The sequence below is a fragment of the Coregonus clupeaformis genome, unplaced genomic scaffold, assembly GCF_020615455.1.
Source record: "Coregonus clupeaformis isolate EN_2021a unplaced genomic scaffold, ASM2061545v1 scaf1704, whole genome shotgun sequence".
NCBI classification, from domain to species: Eukaryota; Metazoa; Chordata; class Actinopteri; order Salmoniformes; family Salmonidae; genus Coregonus; species Coregonus clupeaformis.
The window spans coordinates 27,702-48,086 of NW_025535158.1; the positions used below are offsets into that span (position 1 = coordinate 27,702).

General features: G+C 45.7%; 1 pseudogene; it reads right to left on the reverse strand.

The window, feature by feature from the left end:
* Positions 1–220: 220 nt before the first annotated feature.
* On the reverse strand, positions 221–20,374 carry LOC123487408 (annotated as a pseudogene).
* Between the last annotated feature and the right edge of the window lie 11 nt (positions 20,375–20,385).

A 20,385-nucleotide genomic window follows, 5' to 3' on the forward strand; every position in this document is an offset into this window, starting at 1 on the left:
TAATTTGGTGAATCATGGGTGACTCCGTCATTTGTAACCAGTTTCAGTAAATTATTTTTGGTAGTATTTCTATGTTGAAGATTAAAAAATAATTTGGTGCATTTTTCCCCATTTTCCATCCAGTTTGCTTTATTTTTACAATATATTACACTTGATAATTCTTTCAGCACCACAGAGAGGCCTTCATTATCTGCTGGTTCCCCTATTATACCTTCTTTACCTGCATGGGCTAATCCCCCTACTACTGCCCTCTCTGTGGAGCTGTGGCTGGGCTACTTTAACTCCGCTGTCGACCCCATCCTGTACCCGGCCCTGAACAGGTACTTCCATAGAGCCTATGGGGAGCTGCTGTGCTGCAGGGGGGTGGGGTGGAGACACATGTCCACATCTATCTGTGTGACCCTGCAGAAACGAGTGCCTCTCTCTAATTTGACCAATGGCCACACAGGCACCCTCCTCAAGGACAATCAGCCAGAGGGGAAGAGCCTCACCCTGCAGGAGAGCAACAGCAGCACCATCGCTGACCAGACCAGATAAAACACACAATACATAGTACTGGACATTACACAATAGTAACATACGGGATCGGGACCAGGTAACACATACAGGACACATCATAAAGGTACACGTCTGACAATACACAGTATTATGTTCTTATTATGTCACCAACAATAGGCCATCTCTCTCCATTTCACATCCTAGCTCACCTTCTACAACCTGGTGACAGGTGAGACACTTAACACAGGTGAACCACACAGACACGTAACACAGGTGAGACGAACAGACAGTGCAGGTCAGTCACACTAATGTATGCAGAGGTTAAAAAAGTAACATATGTGACTTGTTTCAGGAAACTAGGCGTATGTCGCAGGTCACTACTTCACAGGAGAGCCATTTTAATATAAACTTTTTTTTTTAAATCAAACTGCGTTTTTTGGCAGAAATGCCTTCTGGAACATGTGAACTTTCATGTGCCTTAATAACAAACTTGTATGCCATCTGTAAATACAAATACAATTGTTAATGTTAGGCTATGGTTAAACCCAGCACTCAGAGAAACAAAACACGACTAAGGGAGTGGAAGAAACAAAAAATGCTTTTAATAAAAATTCAATTTGTCTTAGTCCAAAAAACAACTGAAGAAAAGGAACAGAGTGGGCTAGTCGGCTCCGGAGGAAGGAGAGGCTGAGGCAGGCAGGCAGGCAGGCAGGCAGGCATGTCTGAACTGAAGACAAAACAAACAACAGGTTAAGGAGAGTAAAGAGCCAGGCTGAAGACAAAGACAATTAAACTCTACCGGTGAGCTAAGTTACCGCTCTAGTAAGAACAACGATCTGGCGCCGGTGGGGAGCCACGCCCAGGAATTAGTAGTGCAGGTTGATGAGAGAATAGGATGCAGCTGCGTAGGCAGGAATCACTGGAAACAACCCGCAGCTGCACAGGAGAGGCAGATCCTGAGCACGCCCCCCGATCCACTCCAGACACACACCGGCAGACGCACCAACATAATGGGGACAAACCCACATACAGATACGACAGACAAAGAGGGGACAAAACAAGGAGGAAGGGAAACAGAAAAGGGAGAGACAAGCTGCCCACATAACAGTACCCCCCCCTCAATGGTCGCCACCTGGCGACCCACCAGGCCTGTCAGGGTTGTCGTGATGGAAGTCCGTGATCAACTGAGGATCCAACACAAAACGCTTAGGGACCCAAGACCTCTCCTCAGGTCCATAACCTTCCCAATCGACTAGGTATTGGAGACCCTACCCCGCCTCCGAGAGTCCAGGAGCCTACTGACGGTGTAGGCCGGATGGTCGTCAATGAGGCGAACAGGTGGAGGTGGATCTGCCGGCGGACACAAAAGGCTGGAGGACACAGGTTTCAGTTGGGAGACGTGGAAAGTAGGGTGTATCTTCATGGCTGAAGGCAACCTTCAAACGAACCGCAGCGGGGTTAACGATGGACTCCACCACAAACGGACCCAGGTACCGAGGAGACAGCTTGCGTGATTTGGTACGAAGAGGTACGTTCCTTGATGACAGCCAAACTGCTTGACCAGGATGAAACACAGGTGCGGGAGTCCTGCTCCTATCCGCTGTCGTCTTGTTCCTGTCGGTGGTCCGAGCAACGCTTCCGAGCGTCGCTCCACACTCTCTGGCAGCGGCGGAGGTTCTCCTGAACCGAAGGAACAGCCAATTCCTTCTCCTGAGCAGGAAACAGAGGGGGTTGATAACCCATGGTTACTTCGAAGGGGTGAAAGGTCGGTGGCAGAGGTGGTGAGGGAGTTGTGGGCGTACCTATCCAAGGCAGATGTTTGGCCCAGGATGATGGATGTTGAGCAGCCACACAACGAAGGGGTTGCTTCGAGGTCTTGATTGGCTCTTTCTGTTTGACCGTTGGTCTGGGGATGAAACCCTGAGGACAGACTAACGGAAGCACCCAAAGCAGAACAGAAAACCTTCCAAACACGGGAAGTAAACTGTGGGCCTCTATCAGATACGATGTCCACAGGTATTCCATGGGGACGGAATACATGTTGGACTAGGAGGTCCGCTGTCTCACTGGCAGACGGTAATTTTGGTAATGCTATATAGTGAACAGATTTAGAGAATCTGTCCACAATGGTAAGTATAGTATCATTACCTTCAGACTTGGGTAGGCCGGTGACAAAATCCATGGCTATGTGGGACCAGGGACGGCTGGGAACTGGGAGGGGTAGCAGCAGCCCCGAAGGGGCCCGATGGGAGGCTTTGCCCCGAGCACAGGTTGAACAGGCTGCCACAAAAGCCCGAACGTCAGTTTCCATTGAAGGCCACCAAAAATGTCTCTTAAGCAGCGTCAACGTGCGTCTCATCCCCGGGTGACCAGCAAAACGGGAGGTGTGAATCCACTGCAACACCTGAGACCGGACCGTCTCGGGAACAAAGAGTAGGTTGGGAGGCCCATCACCTGGTCCCAGGTCCGTGGCAAGTGCAGTCTTCACAAGAGACTCTATCTCCCACTGTACTGCCGCCACGACGCATGAGGAAGGTAGGACTGCCTCAGGCTCGCTGGTCTCCGAAGGGTCAGCAAACTGGCGGGACAAAGCATCTGGTTTAACATGTCTTGACCCCAGTCTGTATGTAAGAATAAAGTTAAACCTACTAAAAAACAGGGCCCATCTGGCTTGGCGTGAGTTGAGTCTCTTAGTGGCTTGGATGTAAGCCAAGTTTTTGTGGTCTGTCCAGACCACAAACGGCAGTTCAGCTCCATCCAGCCAGTGCCGCCATTCTTCCAGTGCAAGCTTGACCGCCAGCAGTTCCCGGTTTCCAACGTCAGTAATTCCGTTCTGTGGGTGACAATTTCTTGGAGAAAAAAGCACGGGGTGAAGCTTTTGGTCAGTGGGGGAGCGCTGGGAGAGGACTGCTCCCACACCTGAGTCAGATGCGTCCACCTCCACAATAAACTGCAGAGAGGTATTGGGGTGTATCAACACGGGGAGGTGGAAAACAGTTCCTTCAAAACCCCTACCGCCTGCTCCGCCTCAGGGGACCACAGAAAAGGGACTTTTGGGGATGTGAGTCTAGTAAGGGGGTGCCACCACTTTACTAAAACCCTTAATGAATCTACGGTAGAAGTTAGCAAAGCCCAAAAATCGTTGAAGTTGCTTACGGGTGGTGGGTGTGGGCCATTCCGTCACTGCCCGGATCTTCTCGGGGTCCGCCTTCACCTGCCCGCTCTCAATGATGAAACCAAGGAACGATGTAGACCGTTTGTGGAACTCACACTTTTCTGCTTTGACGTACAGCTTATTCTCCAAGAGCCGTTGAAGGACTTGACGGACGTGTGACTCATGCTCCTCGGGTGACTTGGAAAAAATAAGAATATCATCCAGGTATACAAAGACAAATCGGTTCAAAAAATCCCTAAGAACATCGTTCACCATGGCTTGGAATACAGCAGGGGCGTTAGAGAGCCCAAAGGGCATGACCAAATACTCAAAATGCCCCAGTGGAGTGTTGAAAGCGGTTTTCCACTCATCTCCCTTTCGGATTCTGACAAGGTGATAAGCGTTCCTTAGGTCGAGCTTGGAGAAAACCGTGGCGCCATGCAGAGGTTCAAAAGCTGAGTTGATGAGTGGAAGGGGATACTTGTTTTTAACAGTTATGTTGTTTAAACCCCTGAAATCGATACAGGGGCGTAACGACTTGTTTTTCTTTTCAACGAAAAAGAAACCTGCACCCAAAGGAGACGATCGAGGGACGGATTATGCCCGAGGCCAGAGAATCACCAATATACTGCTCCATTGCCTCTCTTTCCGGTCGGGACAGATTGTATAAGCGACTAGAGGGCAAGGGAGCACCAGGAAGCAGTTCAATAGGGCAATCATAAGGCCTATGTGGTGGTAGAGACAGAGCCTTGTCCTTACTGAAAACCTCCGCTAAGTCATGGTATTCCTTGGGGACAGACGACAGATCGGGAGGAGCTGAGGGATGAGTTGGGTTACACTTAGTGGGGGGAACCGTTGACCTAAGGCACTCCGAATGGCAGTTAGTGCTCCAACTGAGAATGGTGTGACGTGTCCAATCCATTTGTGGGTTGTGAAGAGCCAACCAGGGGAAACCAAGGATAAGGGGGGTAGCTGAGCCAGACATAACTCTTAACTGAATGCTTTCACAATGATTGCCAGAAATCACTAGGGAAACGGGGTGGTTTGATGAGTTATCTCCGCGAGGAGGCGCCATCAAGGGCTGTGACTCGAATGGGGGTAGGTAGTGGCTCCACGGGGATACGAGCTTGTGTAACGAACTGGTGGCTAATAAAGTTGTCTTCTGCACCTGAGTCTTTGAGAGCTGAGAGTGGCAGGGAATGACTCTGGAAACGTAAGGTTACAGGTACTTGTAATCGGGGAATGATGGGTTCAGGATCTAACTCTGGGCTCGCAAGTAGACCCACCGTTACGAGCGAGCCTTGTCTTTGGTCGCTTAGGGCATGTAGCCAGAATGTGTGTGGCGTCTCCCACAGTACAGGCACTCACCCGCCTGGAGGCGCCGTTGCCGCTCTGCTGGAGGTAGTCGAGCTCGACCCACTTGCATTGGTTCCTCCTCTGTGCTCGGGATGGGATCAGGAACAAGAAGCTGCCGGCTCCGGGGAGGCGAGACTCGAGTGGTTGAAGGCTGGGGAACTCGTCCTCCTAGATGTGGCCGACCGCCTCTCTCCCGACGCCTCTCCCGCAACCGGTTGTCTAGCTTAATGGACAGGGAAACGAAAGAATGTAAATCATGTGGCTCATCACGAGCAGCCAGTTCATCCTTAATGGCTTCATTCAAACCGTTTAGAAATGCTCCTTGAAGTGCCACATTGTTCCACTTGGAGTCCGCTGCCAAAGTCCAGAACTCAATTGAGTACTCAGCCACACTGTTAGAACCCTGCCTCAAATTAAAAAGTCTCTTGGAGGAATTACCCACATGGTCAGGATGGTCAAAAACAGTCTTCAATTTAGCAGAAAAATCAGCAAAAAGTCAATCCAGTCAAAGTTTGATTTGAGCACACAGCCTCAGCCCAAACCAGAGCTCTCCCCTCTTAACAGCCCCAGAACATAATGTACCTTAGAGGAATCCGTAGAAAACGACAGTGGTCTCTGCCGAAAAATCAAGTCACACTGAAGCAAAAATCCCAGGCACTTGTCCAATTCTCCATTGAACGGTTCAGGCGACGTGACAGGGGGTTCCCGATGGAACGAAGCCTGCATAATGTCAGAGGAACCAACTTGGGGTGCATCCAACTGGGGGTCAGAGAGAGATGGAGAACTGATAACAGACAATTTAGAGACTTGTGTAGTTAACTGAGTCACCTGGTTCAGCAGTTGATGATTATTTTCCAAAAGAGTCCGAATCAATTGGTCATGCTGTCCTAGCAACGTTCCTTGAGCCTGGATAGCTTGTTGGAAGCTGTCTTCGTTTGCCCCGTGCTGTTTCTCTGTTGGGTCCATGGCCAGATCGTTCTGTTAGGCTATGGTTAAACCCAGCACTCAGAGAAACAAAACACGACTAAGGGAGTGGAAGAAACAAAAATGCTTTTAATAAAAATTCAATTTGTCTTAGTCCAAAAAACAACTGAAGAAAAGGAACAGAGTGGGCTAGTCGGCTCCGGAGGAAGGAGAGGCTGAGGCAGGCAGGCAGGCAGGCAGGCAGGCAGGCAGGCAGGCAGGCAGGCAGGCAGGAAGGAAGGAAGGTTGGGAGGTATGTCTGAACTGAAGACAAAACAAACGACAGGTTAAGGAGAGTAAAGAGCCAGGCTGAAGACAAAGACAATTAAACTCTACCGGTGAGCTAAGTTACCGCTCTAGTAAGAACAATGATCTGGCGTCGGTGGAGAGCCATGCCCAGGAATTAGTAGTGCAGGTTGATGAGAGAATAGGATGCAGCTGCGTAGGCAGGAATCACTGGAAACAACCCCGCAGCTGCACAGGGAGAGGCAGATCCTGAGCACGCCCCGATCCACTCCAGACACACACCGGCAGACGCACCAACATAATGGGGACAAACCCACATACAGATACGACAGACAAAGAGGGGACAAAACAAGGAGGAAGGGAAACAGAAAAAGGGAGAGTCAAGCTGCCCACATAACAGTACCCCCCTCAATGGTCGCCACCTGGCGACCCACCAGGCCTGTCAGGGTTGTCGTGATGGAAGTCCGTGATCAACTGAGGATCCAACACAAAACGCTTAGGGACCCAAGACCTCTCCTCATGTCCATAACCTTCCCAATCGACTAGGTATTGAGACCCCTACCCCGCCTCCGAGAGTCCAGGAGCCTACTGACGGTGTAGGCCGGATGGTCGTCAATGAGGCGAACAGGTGGAGGTGGATCTGCCGGCGGACACAAAAGGCTGGAGGACACAGGTTTCAGTTGGGAGACGTGGAAAGTAGGGTGTATCTTCATGGCTGAAGGCAACTTCAAACGAACTGCAGCGGGGTTAACGATGGACTCCACCACAAACGGACCCAGGTACCGAGGAGACAGCTTGCATGATTTGGTACGAAGAGGTACGTTCCTTGATGACAGCCAAACTGCTTGACCAGGATGAAACACAGGTGTGGGAGTCCTGCTCCTATCCGCTGTCGTCTTGTTCCTGTCGGTGTTCCGAAAGCAACGCTCTCGAGCGTCGCTCCACACTCTCTGGCAGCGAGCGGAGGTTCTCCTGAACCGAAGGAACAGCCAATTCCTTCTCCTGAGCAGGAAACAGAGGGGGTTGATAACCCATGGTTACTTCAAAGGGTGAAAGGCCGGTGGCAGAGGTGGTGAGGGAGTTGTGGGCGTACTCTATCCAAGGGAAACAGAAAAGGGAGAGACAAGCTGCCCACATAACAGTTAAATTACGAGCATATTTGGTTAAGCCACAGAAAAAGACAGCAACCTTCCCACTAGCCATGATTGGCTGAGATAATGAGTGGGCTGGACATGCCGAGATATGAGTTCGGATTGGATGTAGCACACGTCTGTCTATTTGAGCTGGTCAGTATGTGTAATCCTGTCTAACACGGCTTTTTTTAAAACTGTATTGTGTAGTGGAGCTGCATGAGTTTTGAAATCAGTTGCATTAGAGTATGATAGCTAAAGAGATGGAGAAAACACCTGTCTCCGGATTACATTTTCAAACTAAGGGCAACCATGGCATCCGTGACAGAGAGACGCATCCATCATGCATGATGTATACGGGTAAGATAGTCTAGCTAGCTACATTTTCAGATATTATACGTTTCTAATTTTGACAGAAAGTGGTTTATTTTCAAGTTAAAGTGTACTGTTAGCTACCTAGCTAACGTTAGCTGGCTGGCTCGCTAGCTAAAGTTACGTCAATGATCTTATTATTCATATCTTAGAGCCATTTGCTTGCTAACATTGAACCTGGTTGGTTAGCTACCTGCAGATTCATGCAGGGTAGTAATGTCATGAGTTGGGATTATTGTTCATTGTTTAGCTTGGCTTTGCTTGGCTAGTTAGATCCTAATGTTAGCTAGCTAACATTGAACGTGGTTGGTTAGCTACCTGCAGATTCATGCAGGGTAGTAACGTCATGAGTTGGGATTATGGTTCATTGTTTAGCTAGCTAGCTAATGTTACGTGTATGATCTTATTATTCATATCTCAGAGCCATTTGCTTGGCTAGTTAGAGCCTAATGTTAGCTAGCTAACATTGAACCTGGTTGGTTAGCTACTTGCAGATTCTTGCAGGGTAGTAACATCATAAATTGGGATTATGGTTCATTGTTTAGCTTGGTTTTTCTTGGCTAGTTATAGCCTAATGTTAGCTAGCTAACATTGAACCTGGTTGGTTAGCTACCTGCAGATTCATGCAGGGTAGTAACGTCATGAGTTGGGATTATGGTTCATTGTTTAGCTAGCTAGCTAATGTTAGCTGGCTGGCTCGCTAGCTAACGTTACGTGTTTGATCTTATTATTCGTATCTCAGAGCCATTTGCTTGGCTAGTTAGAGCCTAATTTTAGCTAGCTAACAATGAACCTGGTTGGTTAGCTACCTGCAGATTCATGTAGGGTAGTAACGTCATGAGTTGGGATTATGGTTCCTTGTTTACCTAGCTAGCTACATGTCTTAACAAAATATTCCACTATGCAAGTAACCATTTCGGGTGAGTATGCCAGAGCGCAGAATAACTGATGAATTTAGGAACGCACAACACCCGTTGAATATGGCCAGTGTCAGTAAACGTCGGCAAAAAGGCGTACTGAAATTGTTGCCAGCAGCACAGTTACAGTCACCAACGCTCTGGATAACATGAAAACAGCCTAACCAGCTCTGCTAGGGCGAGTAAAATGGTCGGTGGGGTGTTCTCTCATCTGCCCATTTTAATCGCCAAGCAGAGCTGGTTAGGCTGTTTTCATGTTCTCCAGAGGTAAACAATGAACCATAATCCCAATTTTGTGTCTGGAAGTAGCTAGCAAGCTAGCCAATGTTAGCCAGTTAGCTTGAGTGCTTGACTTCCGTTGTGAGGTCAGAACGCTCGGATCAACCCTATTCATCGGCCAGTGTCGAGTGTGGGCTCTGAACGCTCCGAGATCTAAACGAGATGGGTGGGGCTAAAGCTTAAGCGGGTTTGAACGATGCTGAATGGGTGTAGACAAAGAAGAGCTCTTCAGTAGGTACCAAAACATTCAAAGGCCATTTTCTCAAAAGTTTATCAACTTTCAAAGCATAATTACTTTCCCATTGTTCCCTTAAATGCAGTGTATGATATACCATTTTGTAGCTCTGTGTCTCTGCTTTTATCCAATGTAAAAAACACAATTTCAGATTTTGCTACATAAGACCGAATCAAGGCGGTCGGTCACATATAGAAAACATCTCCACTGGATGAAAGTGAAGGAGAGACAGTGCAGTTGTGCAATAGCTAGAACAGTATGTTTGACTGATATAACATGTCTGATAAGTTATCTATTACCTGCTCAGAAAGCAAAGAAAGGTAAAGGGAACAAACTAAAACCAAGAAGACAAGGAGATCATAATCTGAGTCAAGTGTTTCTTTAACTGTCTGAATAGCTCAGTGTCCAGGCTGATCATTTCCCCAGCTAACTGATAGAGATGTACAGTAGGCAGTTAAAGGTTTCTAGAGGGTGATGCTATTCTCTCTGCTGCAAACTCACTGGTGGTGAATCAGTGACTGCCCTGGCTGAATTTACTTGAATGTGTGTGTGTTCATCCCTAATAGGTGCACCATGTCCAGTCAGAGCTATGTTGGATGGATTCCAGGAAGTGGCGGAGGGGAAAGAAGGACATCTGGAAGTGTCATCCAGGGATCCTTTAAATAATGTACCCCTGCGCAGGCCCATCGCCACGAGGGTGCAAAAGGGGGCAATGCCCCCTTAGTTGGAATATTGTGCCCCCTCAGTTTTGTATCCCTATTCTGTCCCACAATCTGCCTCCTCCGTCATGCCCAACCGATTTGTTGTGTATGCTTCATTCAACTCCCTTGCACGCATCATACGTACGTAATACACATTTTACTGGTTGAAAAACACAGTAGAAGGGCGGGTCAATTTGACCGTTTAGATTTACTTTAAAAGTTACATACCAGCTGGATGGAATTTAACTAATGTTAACAGTTACGTAGGTAGCTGATAGTATGATGGATATTAGAAAGTGGCTTCGCCAGGGCACAACGCCAGCATCTGATCAAAGCGGCGGGGAGGGGGAGAAGCCGGATCATTGTCATGCTGCAAGACCCAGCCACGTTTCATCTTCAATGCCCTTGCTGATGGAAGGAGGTTTTCACTCAAAATCTCACGATACATGGCCCCATTCATTCTTTCCTTTACACGGATCAGTCGTCCTGGTCCCTTTGCAGAAAAAACAGCCCCAAAGCATGATGTTTCCACCCCCATGCTTCACAGTAAGTATGGTGTTCTTTGGATGCAACTCAGCATTCTTTGTCCTCCAAACACGACGAGTTGAGTTTTTACCAAAAAGTTCTATTTTGGTTTCATCTGACCATATGACATTCTCCCAATCCTCTCCTGGATCATCCAAATGCACTCTAGCAAACTTCAGACGGGCCTGGACATGTACTGGCTTAAGCAGGGGGACACGTCTGGCACTGCAGGATTTGAGTCCCTGGCGGCGTAGTGTGTTACTGATGGTAGGCTTTGTTACTTTGGTCCCAGCTCTCTGCAGGTCATTCACTAGGTCCCCCGTGTGGTTCTGGGATTTTTGCTCACCGTTCTTGTGATCATTTTGACCCCACAGGGTGAGATCTTGCGTGGAGCCCCAGATCGAGGGAGATTATCAGTGGTCTTGTATGTCTTCCATTTCCTAATAATTGCTCCCACAGTTGATTTATTCAAACCAAGCTGCTTACCTATTGCAGATTCAGTCTTCCCAGTCTGGTGCAGGTCTACAATTTTGTTTCTGGTGTCCTTTGACAGGTCTTTGGTCTTGGCCATAGTGGAATTTGGAGTGTGACTGTTTGAGGTTGTGGACAGGTGTCTTTTATACTGATAACAAGTTCAAACAGGTGCCATTAATACAGGTAATGAGTGGAGGACAGAGGAGCCTCTTAAAGAAAAAGTTACAGGTCTGTGAGAGCCAGAAATCTTGCTTGTTTGTAGGTGACCAAATACTTATTTTCCACCATAATTTGCAAATAAATTCATTAAAAATCCTACAATGTGATTTTCTGGATTTTTTTTTCTCAATTTGTCTGTCGTAGTTGACGTGTACCTATGATGAAAATTACAGGCCTCTCTCATCTTTTTAAGTGGGAGAACTTGCACAATTGGTGGCTGACTAAATACTTTTTCCCCCCACTGTAGCTGTGTAGAGTTGTCATAACTTGCAATTTCTCGAGCCGGTAATGAATTGTCCATGTTTGTAAAACGATGCAGTAGCCTGTATTCTTGCGGCAAGACAGCCGTGCGTGGCTGCAAACACATTGGGTGTAATTGTACTATTGATTATTATCCATCCTGTGTTATCAGCAAGCGAAAATAGTTGTGCCCCCTTGCCGAGTTAATTCTGCCACCGGGCCTGCCCCTGCGTCAACAGCCAGGCTAGAGTTCCACTGGGCATAGGTTCCCAAACCCTTTCGTGTTGTGACATATTCCTGTCACTCTATCTGAGACCCAGTAGAAATAACTGACCTACTATTTGGCAAGTACTGGCTCACATCAACCCAACCACCCCTACATTCACGTGTTGCCGAGATACACTCAACCGTGCTGCCATAATGTAGCATGTGACATTCGCACCATGACACTTTATGGTTGGCTGTTTAGTAGAATGTGGAGTCATTTCCTGATGGCTTTTGTCCACTGGATTTGTAGACGGCTTTGTTTCTGTCATGTGACCTAATTGTACATCAAATAGTGAATAATATAAATGAAAATGTTTACTCTCTTTTACACAGATACTTGCACACCGTACTTTACAAGGATTTATGTAAAGTCCCTGCCCTCTAGTGACCAAATGTATCATCACACTCACCCACACAAGGACAAAGGTGACACAAAACTAATGGTATGACTTTATCTGTTTGTGCATATTACAGTTTTTCTCAATTGTTTACACACATTTTCTGAAAGCATGCCTCATATTCTCAGAACTCTACCCACAAATCAAAAAACACACACAATGAGCAAAACCCCTCAATTCTCCAGCAAAATGAAACTTTACATTCAAAACAATGTTATTTCTTATCAAAATGGTATTTTGTTTTCAAATGACACACACAAACCATCATATGAATAGACATTTATAAGAACCAGTTGAACACTGATGTGCTCAATATAAAACACTATGATGAATGGAAAACACTTATTCTCCATTCATCATAATGACTTAGGCCTTTTTTTGGTTCAGTGTTGCCATTACTACAGACAGTACATACATAAGTGTGTTGTAAAATATTTGAGAATATTGTTTTTATACTCAGAACACAGAAATACACGGTAACAAGTATATTTCATTTTTTCCCCACAAAAACAATGTACACAGTGTACATCCCATTTCCAACCAACACAAAGTTGCACATACAGTGGTCTACATACAAAACAGAAGAATATAATGTATACAGTTACAGTAAAAAAAAAGAAAAAAAAAGAAAGAAGAAAACTATGCTGCATCCTCTCTTCTGTTGCGGTCTGGCCACAGCACCTCATCCACATCACAAGCAATGTTTTCCCTGGCCAAGCAGCGGGGGAAATATCACCTAGCATGGCGATTCCAGCCATGAAAAGCATCAGCTGCTATATCTCCACATGCATCTTCCATAGCTTGGAGAAGAGGTATACGCGTTGTGGATTTCGGTCATACACTTTCCATCTCCAGGCAGAAAAAATTCCTCAATAGAATTGAGGAATGGAGAATATGGAGGGAGATAAACAACTAAAAAGTGTGGGTGGGCAGTGAACCAGTTACGAACCAGAGCAGCCCTGTGGAAACTTACGTTGTCCCAAATGACAACGTACCTGAGCTGCTCTGGGCCATCTACCTGATCTGGTGGAATGAGTGTGTTGTGTAGGGTGTCCAGGAATGTGATCAGATGGGCGTTGTTGTAGGGGCCAAGGGTAGCATGGTGATGGATGACGCCGTGGTGGGTAATCGCTGCACACATTGTGATGTTCCTCCGCGCTGGCCAGGGACTTGAACAATGGCACGCTGGCCGATGATATTCCCTTCCCCTCTTTCGTCTTTTTGTGAGGTTGAATCCAACCTCATCAATGAAGATGAACTGGTGCTCCACTGCAGCCACCTCTAGCTCAAGGACTCTCTGAAACACACATGACAATATCAGAAATAGACATGGAGTGGTCACTATTGTGAAGCACAATCATTATGATTACAATACTGAAATATGTATAATTTATACAGTGTTGAGAGTATGCATCAATTGTGGGATTAGTATAGGACTCACTTGCACATAGTTATATCGCAATACTTTGACTCTTTCTGAATTGCGTTCAAATGGAACCCTGTAGACCTGCTTCATCCTGAGATTATTTCTGTGCAAGACATGGTCCAGTGTTGATAAGCTTACCCTGTCAATATTTTGAAATATCTCATTGTTTTCTATTATTTTTCTTTGTATTTGCCGTAATGTTATGGCGTTATTTTCTAGGACCATGTTCATGATTTCAGTTTCCTGTTCAGGAGACAGAACACGTTCCCGACCACCTTGTGTTGGTAATCTTTCAGTTCTGCCAAACAAATAGTAAAATGCTGTAAATACAAAGTAGAAATACATTTCCCAAATACTTTAAACATACTTTATTTTTACAGTCCTACAGAACAGTCCACAGGCAATACTGTACTCATTGAGTACTGTATTGATATGCAGTACTGCAATTTTCTAGTGAGAGTAGATTTCTTACCTATTCTCATTTCGGGAATGTCCGGATGATGGATGTTACAGTGTACCTGTTCGAATTTGGCTGTACTCTTTGCCCAGCCTCCCTCATTGTTAGACCATGGTTGACCACATGATCAACCAAAGTGGCTCGGATCTCATCAGAGATTACGGTCCTTGGCCTTCCTCGTCCTCGTCCTTGTCCTCCCCGTCCTCCTCTTACTCTCACTCCTCTGGCTCTGCCTCTGTTTCCAGTGTTGGCATCCATTGCTCCAAAACAGAAGAGCTCACCTGTTGCCCTTTTATGCTAAAGCTCTGATTGCTAATTGTAAAACTGTGTGACGGGTGTTTGCCCATGTGATGAGTCAGTGTACATATTTGAATGGCAGTGTGTTCATTGTGAAAACAAGAGATTTTCTGCATGAAAATTGTGCCAAATGCAAAGATTTGTGTGTAGCGTTTTGAAAAAAGTGTGTTGTAGAACTGCAATTTGAGTGTAAAGCAGGAATTGTGCTTGTAGTTTAGCAGAATTGTTCAGGGGGTTGGTGCATGAGTTACATGTTGTGGTCATTGTGTCTCAGGTACCAGTATTTGTGTGTAAACACTAATGTTGATGATATCATATGTTTATACCATACATGTTCATACAAAGTATCTACTATACATAATACAAAGCAAGAAACACAATTGAAATCTGAAAATGGAATTGAAAAGCCACTTGCCAATTTATTGTTATTTAAGGTGTAGGCACTGTCAGGCATGATACAGTACATTAACCTACACAATACCAGATAACATTATTTAAAATCTGGAGAAACAATCAAATCAAAAGGAACATGGACCCAGAAAATAGTCAGAGAAGACACAGTCAGAATGATTAGTTAATTTATTTAAGAGTGACATCATAGCCTGGGTCCCAGACAGTATATATTTCTTAGAGCTAGCCATTTCAATGTTAGTTGTCTTGCCTTGTCTTGAAACAGAAAATGTCTGTCACCCAGGCCAGAAAGAAACTTAAGTGCAATTGTGCTTAACTGCTGTAAGCTCAGGGCCCGGTTCCATAAAAACATATTAAGTGTTTCCGTTAACCCTCTACAGACTAAGCCCTATCTATGCCGGGGGAGGAGGGTTCCACTAAGCTAAATTATATGGAATTGTTTTAATAAAGTCATACCAAGGATAATTTAGGATAATTTAGCTATTTGATTTGGAATTTTAAGACCCCCTTGAAGTATCAAAAACATAAATGATTTGATGAATTTTTTGGGGGCATTACTGCTATTAGCCCATACAAACACATTGAATAACAGATTCACTAAATGGAATAACAGTCCCCCAACAAATGTAAAGGACGTTTGTTCTGAAGTGTCCGTCCTATATCTGAGCGATATAAGAAAGGTCAGTAAACATGTTACACATTTTTCTTACATGTATTTAACCACTTATTTTTGGCACTAAACAGTCTCCACATATACTTCTATTAATTTTTTCAACTGGGGTGACCATCAGATGAGTCTTGTGAGGCCTGTGGGTGTCCTAGAGCAGAACAACTGACATGTACATGTTAATGAGCGTCTCGCCTTTCCAAAGGGGTCATAATAGTGTGGGGGTCGTAGAGCAAATCGGAGAACACCATCGTGTTCGTGAGAGTCTCATCGACATGTACGTGTTTGTGAGAATCTCACCTTTCCACAGAGGCGGCCAAACTGTTTGGACGCTACAGAGGATTTTGGGTTTCAGGGTATCTTCTACATTCAAGACCGGAGAAACAAATTGATTCAGAAGATAAAACATGTTTATTTTAGTAATTTCTTTCTCAACTTGTTTTTTATTACTTTCTATCAGGTCAAACTAACTTAGAGTTGGTAGCTAGCTAGCCAGCGTAAGCAGCCATGGAATGTGCAGCTTCCATTGTTTAGCTACGTACCTAGCTAGCTGGTGGTGTAGGTTTTCCTTTTGAAACCAGGGCAGAGGAAAGCAACATTCACCTCCACAAATGCTGTTTACATTGATATCCATACTGAATTAAGCACTTAAAGGGACCTCATGAGCACACTTAACTTTTCCACTTAATTTAAGGGGGAAATTCGCCTTAAAATGTTTGTGCAACTGACTTAAAGTTAAGGAAAATTTAAGTGAAAATATAAGGAGAAAATTAACTTAAGATGTTTTACGCAACTGGGCCCAGGCCCTAAGCAATATAATTGATATGTCTATAAAAAGTAGTTACTCTAAGGATGTCTAACCTCAAACATGGCTATAACAACTAACCCACATACCTTTAAAACCCTTCACACAGACATATGGAATTTGTTATGATGTATTGATGTACTAATGAATGTACAGTTAAATCCAATTTACTGGAATGTGATGAGGAACTCTGGATAAGCCTGCACATCATTGAAGATCACAAACATGGTTGGATTGGAGGTGTTGTCTGTGACGCTGTCGTACAAATCGGCATCCTTCCCTGACGGTTTGGCAGGAGGAACGATCAAGCCTGTTTGTCCCAGAGTGAAGTCTCCAACAAGAACCCTGGCCAGGTACATGCGCTTGAGCCCCTGTGCATCAGCTTTAGAATATCCTCCTGCTGAATACCTGGAGTCCACAGCAAAGTATGATCCATTGCCAATTGCAGCACCTGGACGAAAAACATATTGTACTTACAACAATGATACCCAGTTGATCAGATTGATTTATGTCTGAACATTAAGCTCCTCCTCCCGTAGGAAGAGGTCTCAATATAACAGTAAAAATATTGGTCATCAGACATGTTTCCATTAAACCATTCTCATACCATGTGTTCCAGCGTAGCTGCGATTGAAGCCATGGTTGTTGATTTGGGTGATGGAATCTGAACTGGTGCCATGGAAGAGCAGTTTCTCGTTGTTTGTGTGCTTGTTCTTGTCCTCCAGGAGGTTCTTTCTATCTGGTAGCTCTTCCACAGTGCCTCGTTCTGGACTCGTTCAATCTTCAAATAGCAAACAAAACACATGTAGAAATCGACAGTGATTTATTTACTCATTTACATTTTTAGCAGACGCTCTTATCCAGAGCGACTTACAGTTAGTGTGTGCATACATTTTCATACTGGCCCCCCCGTGGGAAACAAACCCACAACCCTGCCGTTGCAAGCGCCATGCTCTACCAACTGAATGTAGCAGCAAACACAATTAAAATGATTTTCTTAACTCTCCCGGTTGTCCTGGCCGGGTCATCCTGACCCGCGCATGTGTTAGAATGACAGAGAGGTTGTAGCTAGGGGTTGTTGTACTGCGACATTGCTATTTAAGCAAGCCAGAGAGGTCTAGACCTCCCGTTATCCTCGCTAGGGTCAGGATGAGCAGCACATGTGTTAGAGCGAGAGAGGTTTTAGCGAGAGGTTGTAGAGCGACATGAGCGTATCTGTCCTCCTGGGTCATATTGACCCCGCCGGTGGCTACCTAACCCGCCCGCTGTCTTTGCTAGGGTCAGGACATGGCTATCCCTATCTAAGCGAGAAGAGTTCTATACCACTGAGTGCAGTGGCCAGGTAAGGCTGTTGGGGGGAAAAGAAAAACAAGCTACTTAATATAATATTGTTGCGGTAGCATGTCCATACATGTGTGATCTGAGCCCACTGCTCCAAAAACTCAGGTGCCCCCTACAACAACAACAAAAAAGCCATGAGTGCTCGTTTCACTGCCAAACAGGTCCTAGAACAGATCCTGGCCGACGTCTGCCAGGAAGACTACTCTGACTGTGAAAAGGAAGTCAAGGATGTGTCAGAAGAAGAACAAGAAGACGACGACGCGGCAACCTCGGACGGTTAAGAAGGAGCCAGAGGAGAAGGACAAGGCGAAGACGGGGACTAAGACGGAGAAGGAGACGAAGGAGAGCGACAACACGAAACGGACTCAAGTCGAAAGAGAGACTTCGCCTCGAGGAACGAGGCAGCCGTAAGAAAGGCGGGACACGTGGGTTGAGTGGCTGCCGTACCTCTACAACCCCCGGCCCGAAGTGACTGTGGACGAGCAACTGGTTCCGTTCAGAGGTGGGTTGTAAAGTAATCATGTTTGGCATATGTGTAATAACAAAACAAAAATGAAATAAAACAACACACCAAATATGCTTGTACCACGGCTATGTGCTAATTTATTTCTTTTTTTCTTTTGTTGTTGTTTATGTTCTCCTCAAACACACACACACACACACACTAAAAAGGTCGTTGGCCCGCAGTACATTCCCAGCAAGCCAGTGAAATACGGGATCAAGTCGTGGGTGGCATTCTACTCCAAATCAAGCTGTGCCTGGAAGATGCAAAGTGTACACCGCAAGGACACCAGCAGGGCCCGGGAGAAGAACCAGGGCATGCGGGTTGTGCTCGACTTGACACAGGGACTCGGTAGTGGCCACAATGTCACGTGGTGACAATTTCTTCACCTCTTACGAACTGGACGGCAGCTCCTGAGGAGGAACGTCACCGTGGTCGGCACGGCTCGAAAGAACAAGCCCGAGCTCCCTCCGGCACTGCTCGCGTCAAAGGACAGACGGGTGTTATCCTCCAAGTTCGCCTTCACGCCCACCACCTTCTAGTGCCCTACCTCCCAAAGAAAAACAAGAACGCTTTACTCCTGAGCACACTGCACACAGAGGCTCAAATCAGCCGGCGTCACGACAAGAAGCCGGCCATCATCCTAGACTACAACTGCAACAAAGGAGGAGTGGACAACCTGGATAAGGTCATTGGAAAGTACAGCTGCCGGAGGATGACCTGGCGCTGGCCCCTGGTCGTCTTCCACAACATCATCGACGTCTCCTCCTACAATGCCTTTGTGAATGGAGAGAGACCAACCCTGGCTGGAAGGCTGGTAAGCGCAACAAGAGGAGGGGGTGTTCCTCAAGCAGCTGGGCAAGGCGTTTGTGACTCCCCTCATCCAAAGAAGGGCTCATCTCCCTCGCACGGAAGCGTCTGCCACAGTTGTCAAAGCTGTTCAGCAGAGGGCCAGATCTCAAGATCAACCCGATGGTCTGGACGCAGCCCCCGCTGCAGCCCCCGCAGCTGGGGCAAGTAAGAGGAAGAGGTGTCAGGTCTGCCCAACAAAGAAGGACTCTAAAACACACACGGTTTGCTCCAGGTGTAACAAATACATTTGCAGAGGCTGTTCGCACGCATACTGTCCCAACTGTTCCAATTGGGCCTTAAGTCAAAACGGGACAGTTAGACCCGGGGACGCATGTACAGAATACAAGGACAACGGGGAGGGTTAAAAAAAGATAGTTGAGGGATTTCTAACATCAAAGTCGCAAATGTGAGGCTTTCATATAACGTCACCATAGAAAATCAGTCTATTGTGGAATGCAAATGAAATTTGCATATATTTTTACAAACATACTTTTAACGATGGTGTTGTTGAGCAACGCTTTTCTGAAATTCCTGCTCCACGTCGTTGTATCCCTTGGATCCTGGAGTTAGTGGGACCAGCATTAAGAGGGAACCCTTCATGTCATCCCAGTGTGCAGGCAGAGACACTGATGTATCGTCTGGACAAAACACAGTAGAGAGTTAGGCATTTAGTGGTCAATTCATTACACAATAAGTATTGTCATTAAAAAACTAAATCATTCACAACTTTAAATGCATATTGATGATATACTCAGTGCCATGACATGTGCTGCAGCAGTAGGCCTAACCTACAGAAACATCAGCTAGACCGACACGTTCCTCTCTTGCTAGATGCTCAAATAAAGGTGAATTAAACTCAAATCAAAATGTGTTTTTGTTCTTATTTTTTACCTCAAAAATTGTCTTCTGATGTGAGGTAAGCAATGACCTGCACTCAGAACATCAATTTTAGTTGTTTCCCTATTAATAATTGTAATATTGAGAGAAAAAAACAGACAAAAATCAAAAACTAGTTAAAAGAAAACAGAATTATGGAAAATACAAGATAATTGTATGTGTCCTGTCATGCCAAATACCGCTTATTAACCAGAAAATCTCTTGTACACCAAGAACCCGGGGATGAGTTGCAGGGTAGAGGATAAGAAGAATGTGCCTATTTTAAAGCTGTAAAAATTGTAGCTTGCAACGTGCTAGAAAAGGTTGGAAACCCTGATATACTGTATGCATCCACAAAATTACACAAAAATGTGTTCTTAAAAACAACACATTCTTTGAAATGTAATATCACCGTTCTACATCATTTCATTTTAATGCAGTCTAGACAGATGAGGATTTATTATGGATTGACCCACCTTTCAGGTCTTTTCTAAATAACTCAATTTCTCTTCGGTCCGTAATGTTGACAGCTCTCTTGTGAGCTACATTTGCCTCATAATCCTCATTGTTGATCTTGATTGTCACTTTGCTGTTGTCTTTCACAGCCTCCTCCAGGTCGTAGCTGATGAACATGTCGAAAGGCACCATTGTCCCACTGTCTTGGTACTGCCACTCCACCAGGCTGTGCACCAGCAAAGCTTTCTGTCTGCGGTTCTCTTTCCTCTCCTGGTTCAGGAGCATGTCCATGATGTGGCCGTCTGCTGTAAGCACATCGCG